Genomic DNA, 15,262 nt, shown 5'->3' with positions numbered 1-15,262 from the left:
CATTAGACGAAAAAAAAGAAGAAAAAGAAGAATAATACGCCCAGAAAAGAGGCGAAAAGGAGAAAAACGTAAAAAAACGTGAAAAAAAAGTAAGAGGAAGAGAAGGGAAAAAAAGGTGGAAATGGGTTTAAAAGTGATTTCGGCGGAGAAATATATATATATATATATATATATATATATATATATATATATATATACGCGCACACACACACATATATATAAACGTATTCTCCGTTGAGATATTGCAGCCGCTGCTGTGTCCAGGCCCAGGAGCCTTAGCACTGTGCTGTGATGTCACTCAATACCACTGACATCACTAGGTGTAAACAACATCTCTCCTTTGCTGTGTATGTGACTATGGAGCTGTTTGGTGATGTCGTCTATTATGGCCTTCATAGAAGCAACAGGAGATTGTTGCATCCATCTAGAACCCTCAGAACTACAGTGCTATGATGTCACTCACTTCCACAGGCCTTGCAGAGTGTAAACAACAACAACCCAGCTTTGTTGTGTATGTAACCATAGGGATTTGTGATGTCACCTAGAACCTTCACAGCAGCGACAGCTTTATGAGGAGCATCAGCACTGCTCTGCCTGAGCAGAACCATCACCGCCATAGGTTGTCAAATAACCCGGATTTAACCCACACAGGTAAGTCCAATGGGGTGCAGGCATGTCCTCTATGCTTACAGCTTCCCGTGGGTGTTGGTTTGATACCGTTTGGGGACAGCCAAGGAGGCATCTGCAGGCAACAAAGGTAGGTGTGTGCTTGTGTGTGTGTTTCCTATGCAGATCCTAAGCCCAGTGTCACATGCAAGTAGGAGGAGTAAGAAGGGTTCCTGGCAAATCCGGGTTATGGATTGCATTTAAAAAGGCCCCGTGGGAGTGCAATGGGCCCCTGTCTTGCTGCTTAGCAATAATGGTATGGGTTTAGGTTCTGCTGTGTGTACTGGTGGTTGACTGCCCCCCAGCCCAGAGTGTGCATGGAAAATTGTCTGGCAGCCTCCCTGACAGCAAGCAGTGATAGTGCCCATGAAGGGGACCTTGTTGGGCCCACCCCTTTCACGGTTATCGCTTCTCGGCCTTTTGGCTAAGATCAAGTGTAGTATCTGTTCTTATCAGTTTAATATCTGATACGTCCCCTATCTGGGGACCATATATTAAATGGATTTTTGAGAACGGGGGCCGATTTCGAAGCTTGCTTCCGTCGCCCTATGCATTGACCCGATATGGCAGTATCTTCGGGTACAGTGCACCACCCCCTTACAGGGTTAAAAAGAAAGATTCCTACTTTCATTGCTACCTGCTTGCTGGCTAGCCAGCTAGCCAGCCCTGTGGGCCTTGCTGCTGCAGCCAAAAAACAAAAGGTGGTGCTGCTGCTGCTGCTTCTGCTGCTTCTGCTTGTGTCTGGCCGCTGTTGGAGCGTCCAGGCACAGGACTTCTGCTGCTGCTGACTAAATGGCCTCCTTAATTGGATCATTTGAGTAGCCAGCACACCTGTGCAGGTAGGGCATGACATGATAGGCAGCTGCCTTGATAGCGGGTGGGTGCTGAATGTTCCTAATTGACAAAATAAGATTAATGCTTATGAAGAAATATAAAATCTCATCCCTTCCCCAATATCGCGCCACACCCCTACCCCTTAATTCCCTGGTTGAACTTGATGGACATATGTCTTTTTTCGACCGTACTAACTATGTAACTATGTAACATAACATGGGGGGGGGGGGGGGGGTCTCCTGGCTGTTCACACAGGTGTGTCATTGCTGTACATTGACCATGCATTGCTTCTGTGGTATTGCAAAGGCAAAGACAAATGCTTCCAGCCATCCATTGCACTAATGGATTGGTCATCAGCTGGCTGTCTATGTCCCGCATCAATATAGACCAAAGTACAGAGGGTTAGGCTATGCTATTGTGCACCTACCTGATGCATCAGAAGGTGCGAGGCCCTTGCTAAATTCTGTGCACAGACTTTGAGATCTATACTTTAGACTGTATCTAAACCTGCTCCAACATGGACTGACATTCTGGCCTACTTTCAGCCGATGCGACTTGTCTGTCGCTGAACAGTCGCTTTTTATGTATTCAGCACCTATGTATAATGTTGTAAAAATGCTCTAGAAGCTAAAGTCGCAGAAATGTCACACATATTTGGCCTGCAACTTTCTGTGCGACAAATTCAGACAGGAAAAATCAGTATAAATCCTTAGAAAATTATCCCCCAGTGTCTCCATCTGCTGGCGGTATTGAATAAGCATTGCTGCACTGATGGGGTATGCATTAGACGAAAAAAAAGAAGAAAAAGAAGAATAATACGCCCAGAAAAGAGGCGAAAAGGAGAAAAACGTAAAAAAACGTGAAAAAAAAGTAAGAGGAAGAGAAGGGAAAAAAAGGTGGAAATGGGTTTAAAAGTGATTTCGGCGGAGAAATATATATATATATATATATATATATATATATATATATATATATATACGCGCACACACACACATATATATAAACGTATTCTCCATTGAGATATTGCAGCCGCTGCTGTGTCCAGGCCCAGGAGCCTTAGCACTGTGCTGTGATGTCACTCAATACCACTGACATCACTAGGTGTAAACAACATCTCTCCTTTGCTGTGTATGTGACTATGGAGCTGTTTGGTGATGTCGTCTATTATGGCCTTCATAGAAGCAACAGGAGATTGTTGCATCCATCTAGAACCCTCAGAACTACAGTGCTATGATGTCACTCACTTCCACAGGCCTTGCAGAGTGTAAACAACAACAACCCAGCTTTGTTGTGTATGTAACCATAGGGATTTGTGATGTCACCTAGAACCTTCACAGCAGCGACAGCTTTATGAGGAGCATCAGCACTGCTCTGCCTGAGCAGAACCATCACCGCCATAGGTTGTCAAATAACCCGGATTTAACCCACACAGGTAAGTCCAATGGGGTGCAGGCATGTCCTCTATGCTTACAGCTTCCCGTGGGTGTTGGTTTGATACCGTTTGGGGACAGCCAAGGAGGCATCTGCAGGCAACAAAGGTAGGTGTGTGCTTGTGTGTGTGTTTCCTATGCAGATCCTAAGCCCAGTGTCACATGCAAGTAGGAGGAGTAAGAAGGGTTCCTGGCAAATCCGGGTTATGGATTGCATTTAAAAAGGCCCCGTGGGAGTGCAATGGGCCCCTGTCTTGCTGCTTAGCAATAATGGTATGGGTTTAGGTTCTGCTGTGTGTACTGGTGGTTGACTGCCCCCCAGCCCAGAGTGTGCATGGAAAATTGTCTGGCAGCCTCCCTGACAGCAAGCAGTGATAGTGCCCATGAAGGGGACCTTGTTGGGCCCGCCCCTTTCACGGTTATCGCTTCTCGGCCTTTTGGCTAAGATCAAGTGTAGTATCTGTTCTTATCAGTTTAATATCTGATACGTCCCCTATCTGGGGACCATATATTAAATGGATTTTTGAGAACGGGGGCCGATTTCGAAGCTTGCTTCCGTCGCCCTATGCATTGACCCGATATGGCAGTATCTTCGGGTACAGTGCACCACCCCCTTACAGGGTTAAAAAGAAAGATTCCTACTTTCATTGCTACCTGCTTGCTGGCTAGCCAGCTAGCCAGCCCTGTGGGCCTTGCTGCTGCAGCCAAAAAACAAAAGGTGGTGCTGCTGCTGCTGCTTCTGCTGCTTCTGCTTGTGTCTGGCCGCTGTTGGAGCGTCCAGGCACAGGACTTCTGCTGCTGCTGACTAAATGGCCTCCTTAATTGGATCATTTGAGTAGCCAGCACACCTGTGCAGGTAGGGCATGACATGATAGGCAGCTGCCTTGATAGCGGGTGGGTGCTGAATGTTCCTAATTGACAAAATAAGATTAATGCTTATGAAGAAATATAAAATCTCATCCCTTCCCCAATATCGCGCCACACCCCTACCCCTTAATTCCCTGGTTGAACTTGATGGACATATGTCTTTTTTCGACCGTACTAACTATGTAACTATGTAACATAACATGGGGGGGGGGGGGGGTCTCCTGGCTGTTCACACAGGTGTGTCATTGCTGTACATTGACCATGCATTGCTTCTGTGGTACTGCAAAGGCAAAGACAAATGCTTCCAGCCATCCATTGCACTAATGGATTGGTCATCAGCTGGCTGTCTATGTCCCGCATCAATATAGACCAAAGTACAGAGGGTTAGGCTATGCTATTGTGCACCTACCTGATGCATCAGAAGGTGCGAGGCCCTTGCTAAATTCTGTGCACAGACTTTGAGATCTATACTTTAGACTGTATCTAAACCTGCTCCAACATGGACTGACATTCTGGCCTACTTTCAGCCGATGCGACTTGTCTGTCGCTGAACAGTCGCTTTTTATGTATTCAGCACCTATGTATAATGTTGTAAAAATGCTCTAGAAGCTAAAGTCGCAGAAATGTCACACATATTTGGCCTGCAACTTTCTGTGCGACAAATTCAGACAGGAAAAATCAGTATAAATCCTTAGAAAATTATCCCCCAGTGTCTCCATCTGCTGGCGGTATTGAATAAGCATTGCTGCACTGATGGGGTATGCATTAGACGAAAAAAAAGAAGAAAAAGAAGAATAATACGCCCAGAAAAGAGGCGAAAAGGAGAAAAACGTAAAAAAACGTGAAAAAAAAGTAAGAGGAAGAGAAGGGAAAAAAAGGTGGAAATGGGTTTAAAAGTGATTTCGGCGGAGAATATATATATATATATATATATATATATATATATATATATATATATATATATATACGCGCACACACACACATATATATAAACGTATTCTCCGTTGAGATATTGCAGCCGCTGCTGTGTCCAGGCCCAGGAGCCTTAGCACTGTGCTGTGATGTCACTCAATACCACTGACATCACTAGGTGTAAACAACATCTCTCCTTTGCTGTGTATGTGACTATGGAGCTGTTTGGTGATGTCGTCTATTATGGCCTTCATAGAAGCAACAGGAGATTGTTGCATCCATCTAGAACCCTCAGAACTACAGTGCTATGATGTCACTCACTTCCACAGGCCTTGCAGAGTGTAAACAACAACAACCCAGCTTTGTTGTGTATGTAACCATAGGGATTTGTGATGTCACCTAGAACCTTCACAGCAGCGACAGCTTTATGAGGAGCATCAGCACTGCTCTGCCTGAGCAGAACCATCACCGCCATAGGTTGTCAAATAACCCGGATTTAACCCACACAGGTAAGTCCAATGGGGTGCAGGCATGTCCTCTATGCTTACAGCTTCCCGTGGGTGTTGGTTTGATACCGTTTGGGGACAGCCAAGGAGGCATCTGCAGGCAACAAAGGTAGGTGTGTGCTTGTGTGTGTGTTTCCTATGCAGATCCTAAGCCCAGTGTCACATGCAAGTAGGAGGAGTAAGAAGGGTTCCTGGCAAATCCGGGTTATGGATTGCATTTAAAAAGGCCCCGTGGGAGTGCAATGGGCCCCTGTCTTGCTGCTTAGCAATAATGGTATGGGTTTAGGTTCTGCTGTGTGTACTGGTGGTTGACTGCCCCCCAGCCCAGAGTGTGCATGGAAAATTGTCTGGCAGCCTCCCTGACAGCAAGCAGTGATAGTGCCCATGAAGGGGACCTTGTTGGGCCCGCCCCTTTCACGGTTATCGCTTCTCGGCCTTTTGGCTAAGATCAAGTGTAGTATCTGTTCTTATCAGTTTAATATCTGATACGTCCCCTATCTGGGGACCATATATTAAATGGATTTTTGAGAACGGGGGCCGATTTCGAAGCTTGCTTCCGTCGCCCTATGCATTGACCCGATATGGCAGTATCTTCGGGTACAGTGCACCACCCCCTTACAGGGTTAAAAAGAAAGATTCCTACTTTCATTGCTACCTGCTTGCTGGCTAGCCAGCTAGCCAGCCCTGTGGGCCTTGCTGCTGCAGCCAAAAAACAAAAGGTGGTGCTGCTGCTGCTGCTTCTGCTGCTTCTGCTTGTGTCTGGCCGCTGTTGGAGCGTCCAGGCACAGGACTTCTGCTGCTGCTGACTAAATGGCCTCCTTAATTGGATCATTTGAGTAGCCAGCACACCTGTGCAGGTAGGGCATGACATGATAGGCAGCTGCCTTGATAGCGGGTGGGTGCTGAATGTTCCTAATTGACAAAATAAGATTAATGCTTATGAAGAAATATAAAATCTCATCCCTTCCCCAATATCGCGCCACACCCCTAACCCTTAATTCCCTGGTTGAACTTGATGGACATATGTCTTTTTTCGACCGTACTAACTATGTAACTATGTAACATAACATGGGGGGGGGGGGGGGGGGTCTCCTGGCTGTTCACACAGGTGTGTCATTGCTGTACATTGACCATGCATTGCTTCTGTGGTATTGCAAAGGCAAAGACAAATGCTTCCAGCCATCCATTGCACTAATGGATTGGTCATCAGCTGGCTGTCTATGTCCCGCATCAATATAGACCAAAGTACAGAGGGTTAGGCTATGCTATTGTGCACCTACCTGATGCATCAGAAGGTGCGAGGCCCTTGCTAAATTCTGTGCACAGACTTTGAGATCTATACTTTAGACTGTATCTAAACCTGCTCCAACATGGACTGACATTCTGGCCTACTTTCAGCCGATGCGACTTGTCTGTCGCTGAACAGTCGCTTTTTATGTATTCAGCACCTATGTATAATGTTGTAAAAATGCTCTAGAAGCTAAAGTCGCAGAAATGTCACACATATTTGGCCTGCAACTTTCTGTGCGACAAATTCAGACAGGAAAAATCAGTATAAATCCTTAGAAAATTATCCCCCAGTGTCTCCATCTGCTGGCGGTATTGAATAAGCATTGCTGCACTGATGGGGTATGCATTAGACGAAAAAAAAGAAGAAAAAGAAGAATAATACGCCCAGAAAAGAGGCGAAAAGGAGAAAAACGTAAAAAAACGTGAAAAAAAAGTAAGAGGAAGAGAAGGGAAAAAAAGGTGGAAATGGGTTTAAAAGTGATTTCGGCGGAGAAATATATATATATATATATATATATATATATATATATATATATATATACGCGCACACACACACATATATATAAACGTATTCTCCGTTGAGATATTGCAGCCGCTGCTGTGTCCAGGCCCAGGAGCCTTAGCACTGTGCTGTGATGTCACTCAATACCACTGACATCACTAGGTGTAAACAACATCTCTCCTTTGCTGTGTATGTGACTATGGAGCTGTTTGGTGATGTCGTCTATTATGGCCTTCATAGAAGCAACAGGAGATTGTTGCATCCATCTAGAACCCTCAGAACTACAGTGCTATGATGTCACTCACTTCCACAGGCCTTGCAGAGTGTAAACAACAACAACCCAGCTTTGTTGTGTATGTAACCATAGGGATTTGTGATGTCACCTAGAACCTTCACAGCAGCGACAGCTTTATGAGGAGCATCAGCACTGCTCTGCCTGAGCAGAACCATCACCGCCATAGGTTGTCAAATAACCCGGATTTAACCCACACAGGTAAGTCCAATGGGGTGCAGGCATGTCCTCTATGCTTACAGCTTCCCGTGGGTGTTGGTTTGATACCGTTTGGGGACAGCCAAGGAGGCATCTGCAGGCAACAAAGGTAGGTGTGTGCTTGTGTGTGTGTTTCCTATGCAGATCCTAAGCCCAGTGTCACATGCAAGTAGGAGGAGTAAGAAGGGTTCCTGGCAAATCCGGGTTATGGATTGCATTTAAAAAGGCCCCGTGGGAGTGCAATGGGCCCCTGTCTTGCTGCTTAGCAATAATGGTATGGGTTTAGGTTCTGCTGTGTGTACTGGTGGTTGACTGCCCCCCAGCCCAGAGTGTGCATGGAAAATTGTCTGGCAGCCTCCCTGACAGCAAGCAGTGATAGTGCCCATGAAGGGGACCTTGTTGGGCCCGCCCCTTTCACGGTTATCGCTTCTCGGCCTTTTGGCTAAGATCAAGTGTAGTATCTGTTCTTATCAGTTTAATATCTGATACGTCCCCTATCTGGGGACCATATATTAAATGGATTTTTGAGAACGGGGGCCGATTTCGAAGCTTGCTTCCGTCGCCCTATGCATTGACCCGATATGGCAGTATCTTCGGGTACAGTGCACCACCCCCTTACAGGGTTAAAAAGAAAGATTCCTACTTTCATTGCTACCTGCTTGCTGGCTAGCCAGCTAGCCAGCCCTGTGGGCCTTGCTGCTGCAGCCAAAAAACAAAAGGTGGTGCTGCTGCTGCTGCTTCTGCTGCTTCTGCTTGTGTCTGGCCGCTGTTGGAGCGTCCAGGCACAGGACTTCTGCTGCTGCTGACTAAATGGCCTCCTTAATTGGATCATTTGAGTAGCCAGCACACCTGTGCAGGTAGGGCATGACATGATAGGCAGCTGCCTTGATAGCGGGTGGGTGCTGAATGTTCCTAATTGACAAAATAAGATTAATGCTTATGAAGAAATATAAAATCTCATCCCTTCCCCAATATCGCGCCACACCCCTACCCCTTAATTCCCTGGTTGAACTTGATGGACATATGTCTTTTTTCGACCGTACTAACTATGTAACTATGTAACATAACATGGGGGGGGGGGGGGGGGGTCTCCTGGCTGTTCACACAGGTGTGTCATTGCTGTACATTGACCATGCATTGCTTCTGTGGTATTGCAAAGGCAAAGACAAATGCTTCCAGCCATCCATTGCACTAATGGATTGGTCATCAGCTGGCTGTCTATGTCCCGCATCAATATAGACCAAAGTACAGAGGGTTAGGCTATGCTATTGTGCACCTACCTGATGCATCAGAAGGTGCGAGGCCCTTGCTAAATTCTGTGCACAGACTTTGAGATCTATACTTTAGACTGTATCTAAACCTGCTCCAACATGGACTGACATTCTGGCCTACTTTCAGCCGATGCGACTTGTCTGTCGCTGAACAGTCGCTTTTTATGTATTCAGCACCTATGTATAATGTTGTAAAAATGCTCTAGAAGCTAAAGTCGCAGAAATGTCACACATATTTGGCCTGCAACTTTCTGTGCGACAAATTCAGACAGGAAAAATCAGTATAAATCCTTAGAAAATTATCCCCCAGTGTCTCCATCTGCTGGCGGTATTGAATAAGCATTGCTGCACTGATGGGGTATGCATTAGACGAAAAAAAAGAAGAAAAAGAAGAATAATACGCCCAGAAAAGAGGCGAAAAGGAGAAAAACGTAAAAAAACGTGAAAAAAAAGTAAGAGGAAGAGAAGGGAAAAAAAGGTGGAAATGGGTTTAAAAGTGATTTCGGCGGAGAAATATATATATATATATATATATATATATATATATATATATATATATATACGCGCACACACACACATATATATAAACGTATTCTCCGTTGAGATATTGCAGCCGCTGCTGTGTCCAGGCCCAGGAGCCTTAGCACTGTGCTGTGATGTCACTCAATACCACTGACATCACTAGGTGTAAACAACATCTCTCCTTTGCTGTGTATGTGACTATGGAGCTGTTTGGTGATGTCGTCTATTATGGCCTTCATAGAAGCAACAGGAGATTGTTGCATCCATCTAGAACCCTCAGAACTACAGTGCTATGATGTCACTCACTTCCACAGGCCTTGCAGAGTGTAAACAACAACAACCCAGCTTTGTTGTGTATGTAACCATAGGGATTTGTGATGTCACCTAGAACCTTCACAGCAGCGACAGCTTTATGAGGAGCATCAGCACTGCTCTGCCTGAGCAGAACCATCACCGCCATAGGTTGTCAAATAACCCGGATTTAACCCACACAGGTAAGTCCAATGGGGTGCAGGCATGTCCTCTATGCTTACAGCTTCCCGTGGGTGTTGGTTTGATACCGTTTGGGGACAGCCAAGGAGGCATCTGCAGGCAACAAAGGTAGGTGTGTGCTTGTGTGTGTGTTTCCTATGCAGATCCTAAGCCCAGTGTCACATGCAAGTAGGAGGAGTAAGAAGGGTTCCTGGCAAATCCGGGTTATGGATTGCATTTAAAAAGGCCCCGTGGGAGTGCAATGGGCCCCTGTCTTGCTGCTTAGCAATAATGGTATGGGTTTAGGTTCTGCTGTGTGTACTGGTGGTTGACTGCCCCCCAGCCCAGAGTGTGCATGGAAAATTGTCTGGCAGCCTCCCTGACAGCAAGCAGTGATAGTGCCCATGAAGGGGACCTTGTTGGGCCCGCCCCTTTCACGGTTATCGCTTCTCGGCCTTTTGGCTAAGATCAAGTGTAGTATCTGTTCTTATCAGTTTAATATCTGATACGTCCCCTATCTGGGGACCATATATTAAATGGATTTTTGAGAACGGGGGCCGATTTCGAAGCTTGCTTCCGTCGCCCTATGCATTGACCCGATATGGCAGTATCTTCGGGTACAGTGCACCACCCCCTTACAGGGTTAAAAAGAAAGATTCCTACTTTCATTGCTACCTGCTTGCTGGCTAGCCAGCTAGCCAGCCCTGTGGGCCTTGCTGCTGCAGCCAAAAAACAAAAGGTGGTGCTGCTGCTGCTGCTTCTGCTGCTTCTGCTTGTGTCTGGCCGCTGTTGGAGCGTCCAGGCACAGGACTTCTGCTGCTGCTGACTAAATGGCCTCCTTAATTGGATCATTTGAGTAGCCAGCACACCTGTGCAGGTAGGGCATGACATGATAGGCATCTGCCTTGATAGCGGGTGGGTGCTGAATGTTCCTAATTGACAAAATAAGATTAATGCTTATGAAGAAATATAAAATCTCATCCCTTCCCCAATATCGCGCCACACCCCTACCCCTTAATTCCCTGGTTGAACTTGATGGACATATGTCTTTTTTCGACCGTACTAACTATGTAACTATGTAACATAACATGGGGGGGGGGGGGGGGGGTCTCCTGGCTGTTCACACAGGTGTGTCATTGCTGTACATTGACCATGCATTGCTTCTGTGGTACTGCAAAGGCAAAGACAAATGCTTCCAGCCATCCATTGCACTAATGGATTGGTCATCAGCTGGCTGTCTATGTCCCGCATCAATATAGACCAAAGTACAGAGGGTTAGGCTATGCTATTGTGCACCTACCTGATGCATCAGAAGGTGCGAGGCCCTTGCTAAATTCTGTGCACAGACTTTGAGATCTATACTTTAGACTGTATCTAAACCTGCTCCAACATGGACTGACATTCTGGCCTACTTTCAGCCGATGCGACTTGTCTGTCGCTGAACAGTCGCTTTTTATGTATTCAGCACCTATGTATAATGTTGTAAAAATGCTCTAGAAGCTAAAGTCGCAGAAATGTCACACATATTTGGCCTGCAACTTTCTGTGCGACAAATTCAGACAGGAAAAATCAGTATAAATCCTTAGAAAATTATCCCCCAGTGTCTCCATCCGCTGGCGGTATTGAATAAGCATTGCTGCACTGATGGGGTATGCATTAGACGAAAAAAAAGAAGAAAAAGAAGAATAATACGCCCAGAAAAGAGGCGAAAAGGAGAAAAACGTAAAAAAACGTGAAAAAAAAGTAAGAGGAAGAGAAGGGAAAAAAAGGTGGAAATGGGTTTAAAAGTGATTTCGGCGGAGAAATATATATATATATATATATATATATATATATATATATATATATACGCGCACACACACACATAGATATAAACGTATTCTCCGTTGAGATATTGCAGCCGCTGCTGTGTCCAGGCCCAGGAGCCTTAGCACTGTGCTGTGATGTCACTCAATACCACTGACATCACTAGGTGTAAACAACATCTCTCCTTTGCTGTGTATGTGACTATGGAGCTGTTTGGTGATGTCGTCTATTACGGCCTTCATAGAAGCAACAGGAGATTGTTGCATCCATCTAGAACCCTCAGAACTACAGTGCTATGATGTCACTCACTTCCACAGGCCTTGCAGAGTGTAAACAACAACAACCCAGCTTTGTTGTGTATGTAACCATAGGGATTTGTGATGTCACCTAGAACCTTCACAGCAGCGACAGCTTTATGAGGAGCATCAGCACTGCTCTGCCTGAGCAGAACCATCACCGCCATAGGTTGTCAAATAACCCGGATTTAACCCACACAGGTAAGTCCAATGGGGTGCAGGCATGTCCTCTATGCTTACAGCTTCCCGTGGGTGTTGGTTTGATACCGTTTGGGGACAGCCAAGGAGGCATCTGCAGGCAACAAAGGTAGGTGTGTGCTTGTGTGTGTGTTTCCTATGCAGATCCTAAGCCCAGTGTCACATGCAAGTAGGAGGAGTAAGAAGGGTTCCTGGCAAATCCGGGTTATGGATTGCATTTAAAAAGGCCCCGTGGGAGTGCAATGGGCCCCTGTCTTGCTGCTTAGCAATAATGGTATGGGTTTAGGTTCTGCTGTGTGTACTGGTGGTTGACTGCCCCCCAGCCCAGAGTGTGCATGGAAAATTGTCTGGCAGCCTCCCTGACAGCAAGCAGTGATAGTGCCCATGAAGGGGACCTTGTTGGGCCCGCCCCTTTCACGGTTATCGCTTCTCGGCCTTTTGGCTAAGATCAAGTGTAGTATCTGTTCTTATCAGTTTAATATCTGATACGTCCCCTATCTGGGGACCATATATTAAATGGATTTTTGAGAACGGGGGCCGATTTCGAAGCTTGCTTCCGTCGCCCTATGCATTGACCCGATATGGCAGTATCTTCGGGTACAGTGCACCACCCCCTTACAGGGTTAAAAAGAAAGATTCCTACTTTCATTGCTACCTGCTTGCTGGCTAGCCAGCTAGCCAGCCCTGTGGGCCTTGCTGCTGCTGCAGCCAAAAAACAAAAGGTGGTGCTGCTGCTGCTGCTTCTGCTGCTTCTGCTTGTGTCTGGCCGCTGTTGGAGCGTCCAGGCACAGGACTTCTGCTGCTGCTGACTAAATGGCCTCCTTAATTAAATCATTTGAGTAGCCAGCACACCTGTGCAGGTAGGGCATGACATGATAGGCAGCTGCCTTGATAGCGGGTGGGTGCTGAATGTTCCTAATTGACAAAATAAGATTAATGCTTATGAAGAAATATAAAATCTCATCCCTTCCCCAATATCGCGCCACACCCCTACCCCTTAATTCCCTGGTTGAACTTGATGGACATATGTCTTTTTTCGACCGTACTAACTATGTAACTATGTAACATAACATGGGGGGGGGGGGGGGGGGGCTGGGTCTCCTGGCTGTTCACACAGGTGTGTCATTGCTGTACATTGACCATGCATTGCTTCTGTGGTATTGCAAAGGCAAAGACAAATGCTTCCAGCCATCCATTGCACTAATGGATTGGTCATCAGCTGGCTGTCTATGTCCCGCATCAATATAGACCAAAGTACAGAGGGTTAGGCTATGCTATTGTGCACCTACCTGATGCATCAGAAGGTGCGAGGCCCTTGCTAAATTCTGTGCACAGACTTTGAGATCTATACTTTAGACTGTATCTAAACCTGCTCCAACATGGACTGACATTCTGGCCTACTTTCAGCCGATGCGACTTGTCTGTCGCTGAACAGTCGCTTTTTATGTATTCAGCACCTATGTATAATGTTGTAAAAATGCTCTAGAAGCTAAAGTCGCAGAAATGTCACACATATTTGGCCTGCAACTTTCTGTGCGACAAATTCAGACAGGAAAAATCAGTATAAATCCTTAGAAAATTATCCCCCAGTGTCTCCATCTGCTGGCGGTATTGAATAAGCATTGCTGCACTGATGGGGTATGCATTAGACGAAAAAAAAGAAGAAAAAGAAGAATAATACGCCCAGAAAAGAGGCGAAAAGGAGAAAAACGTAAAAAAACGTGAAAAAAAAGTAAGAGGAAGAGAAGGGAAAAAAAGGTGGAAATGGGTTTAAAAGTGATTTCGGCGGACAATATATATATATATATATATATATATATATATATATATATATATATACGCGCACACACACACATATATATAAACGTATTCTCCGTTGAGATATTGCAGCCGCTGCTGTGTCCAGGCCCAGGAGCCTTAGCACTGTGCTGTGATGTCACTCAATACCACTGACATCACTAGGTGTAAACAACATCTCTCCTTTGCTGTGTATGTGACTATGGAGCTGTTTGGTGATGTCGTCTATTATGGCCTTCATAGAAGCAACAGGAGATTGTTGCATCCATCTAGAACCCTCAGAACTACAGTGCTATGATGTCACTCACTTCCACAGGCCTTGCAGAGTGTAAACAACAACAACCCAGCTTTGTTGTGTATGTAACCATAGGGATTTGTGATGTCACCTAGAACCTTCACAGCAGCGACAGCTTTATGAGGAGCATCAGCACTGCTCTGCCTGAGCAGAACCATCACCGCCATAGGTTGTCAAATAACCCGGATTTAACCCACACAGGTAAGTCCAATGGGGTGCAGGCATGTCCTCTATGCTTACAGCTTCCCGTGGGTGTTGGTTTGATACCGTTTGGGGACAGCCAAGGAGGCATCTGCAGGCAACAAAGGTAGGTGTGTGCTTGTGTGTGTGTTTCCTATGCAGATCCTAAGCCCAGTGTCACATGCAAGTAGGAGGAGTAAGAAGGGTTCCTGGCAAATCCGGGTTATGGATTGCATTTAAAAAGGCCCCGTGGGAGTGCAATGGGCCCCTGTCTTGCTGCTTAGCAATAATGGTATGGGTTTAGGTTCTGCTGTGTGTACTGGTGGTTGACTGCCCCCCAGCCCAGAGTGTGCATGGAAAATTGTCTGGCAGCCTCCCTGACAGCAAGCAGTGATAGTGCCCATGAAGGGGACCTTGTTGGGCCCGCCCCTTTCACGGTTATCGCTTCTCGGCCTTTTGGCTAAGATCAAGTGTAGTATCTGTTCTTATCAGTTTAATATCTGATACGTCCCCTATCTGGGGACCATATATTAAATGGATTTTTGAGAACGGGGGCCGATTTCGAAGCTTGCTTCCGTCGCCCTATGCATTGACCCGATATGGCAGTATCTTCGGGTACAGTGCACCACCCCCTTACTGGGTTAAAAAGAAAGATTCCTACTTTCATTGCTACCTGCTTGCTGGCTAGCCAGCTAGCCAGCCCTGTGGGCCTTGCTGCTGCAGCCAAAAAACAAAAGGTGGTGCTGCTGCTGCTGCTTCTGCTGCTTCTGCTTGTGTCTGGCCGCTGTTGGAGCGTCCAGGCACAGGACTTCTGCTGCTGCTGACTAAATGGCCTCCTTAATTAAATCATTTGAGTAGCCAGCACACCTGTGCAGGTAGGGCATGACATGATAGGCAGCTGCCTTGATAGCGGGTGGGTGCTGAATGTT

At 46.1% G+C, this 15,262-nt stretch overlaps 7 non-coding genes across 7 annotated transcripts; all 7 read left to right on the top strand.

The window, feature by feature from the left end:
- The first annotated feature begins 1,070 nt into the window (after window positions 1-1,070).
- LOC130340073 (U2 spliceosomal RNA) lies at window positions 1,071-1,261 on the top strand. Its single transcript, XR_008880278.1, has one exon. It is a non-coding gene; the product is annotated as a U2 spliceosomal RNA (small nuclear RNA).
- A 2,090-nt stretch (window positions 1,262-3,351) lies between these two features.
- On the top strand, window positions 3,352-3,542 carry LOC130340072 (U2 spliceosomal RNA). Its single transcript, XR_008880277.1, has one exon. It is a non-coding gene; the product is annotated as a U2 spliceosomal RNA (small nuclear RNA).
- Window positions 3,543-5,637: 2,095 nt separating this feature from the next.
- Window positions 5,638-5,828, top strand: LOC130340071 (U2 spliceosomal RNA). The gene has a single exon (XR_008880276.1). It is a non-coding gene; the product is annotated as a U2 spliceosomal RNA (small nuclear RNA).
- Window positions 5,829-7,919: 2,091 nt separating this feature from the next.
- On the top strand, window positions 7,920-8,110 carry LOC130340070 (U2 spliceosomal RNA). Its single transcript, XR_008880275.1, has one exon. It is a non-coding gene; the product is annotated as a U2 spliceosomal RNA (small nuclear RNA).
- A 2,093-nt stretch (window positions 8,111-10,203) lies between these two features.
- LOC130340068 (U2 spliceosomal RNA) lies at window positions 10,204-10,394 on the top strand. Its single transcript, XR_008880274.1, has one exon. It is a non-coding gene; the product is annotated as a U2 spliceosomal RNA (small nuclear RNA).
- Window positions 10,395-12,483: 2,089 nt separating this feature from the next.
- LOC130340067 (U2 spliceosomal RNA) lies at window positions 12,484-12,674 on the top strand. Its single transcript, XR_008880273.1, has one exon. It is a non-coding gene; the product is annotated as a U2 spliceosomal RNA (small nuclear RNA).
- Window positions 12,675-14,773: 2,099 nt separating this feature from the next.
- On the top strand, window positions 14,774-14,964 carry LOC130340066 (U2 spliceosomal RNA). The gene has a single exon (XR_008880272.1). It is a non-coding gene; the product is annotated as a U2 spliceosomal RNA (small nuclear RNA).
- The last annotated feature ends 298 nt before the right edge of the window (window positions 14,965-15,262 follow it).

The sequence above is a fragment of the Hyla sarda genome, unplaced genomic scaffold (genome assembly GCF_029499605.1).
Source record: "Hyla sarda isolate aHylSar1 unplaced genomic scaffold, aHylSar1.hap1 scaffold_565, whole genome shotgun sequence".
In the NCBI taxonomy this organism is placed as follows: domain Eukaryota; kingdom Metazoa; phylum Chordata; class Amphibia; order Anura; family Hylidae; genus Hyla; species Hyla sarda.
The sequence above is the reverse complement of the archived record's forward strand: the minus strand, read 5'-3'. Positions and strand labels throughout refer to the sequence as shown.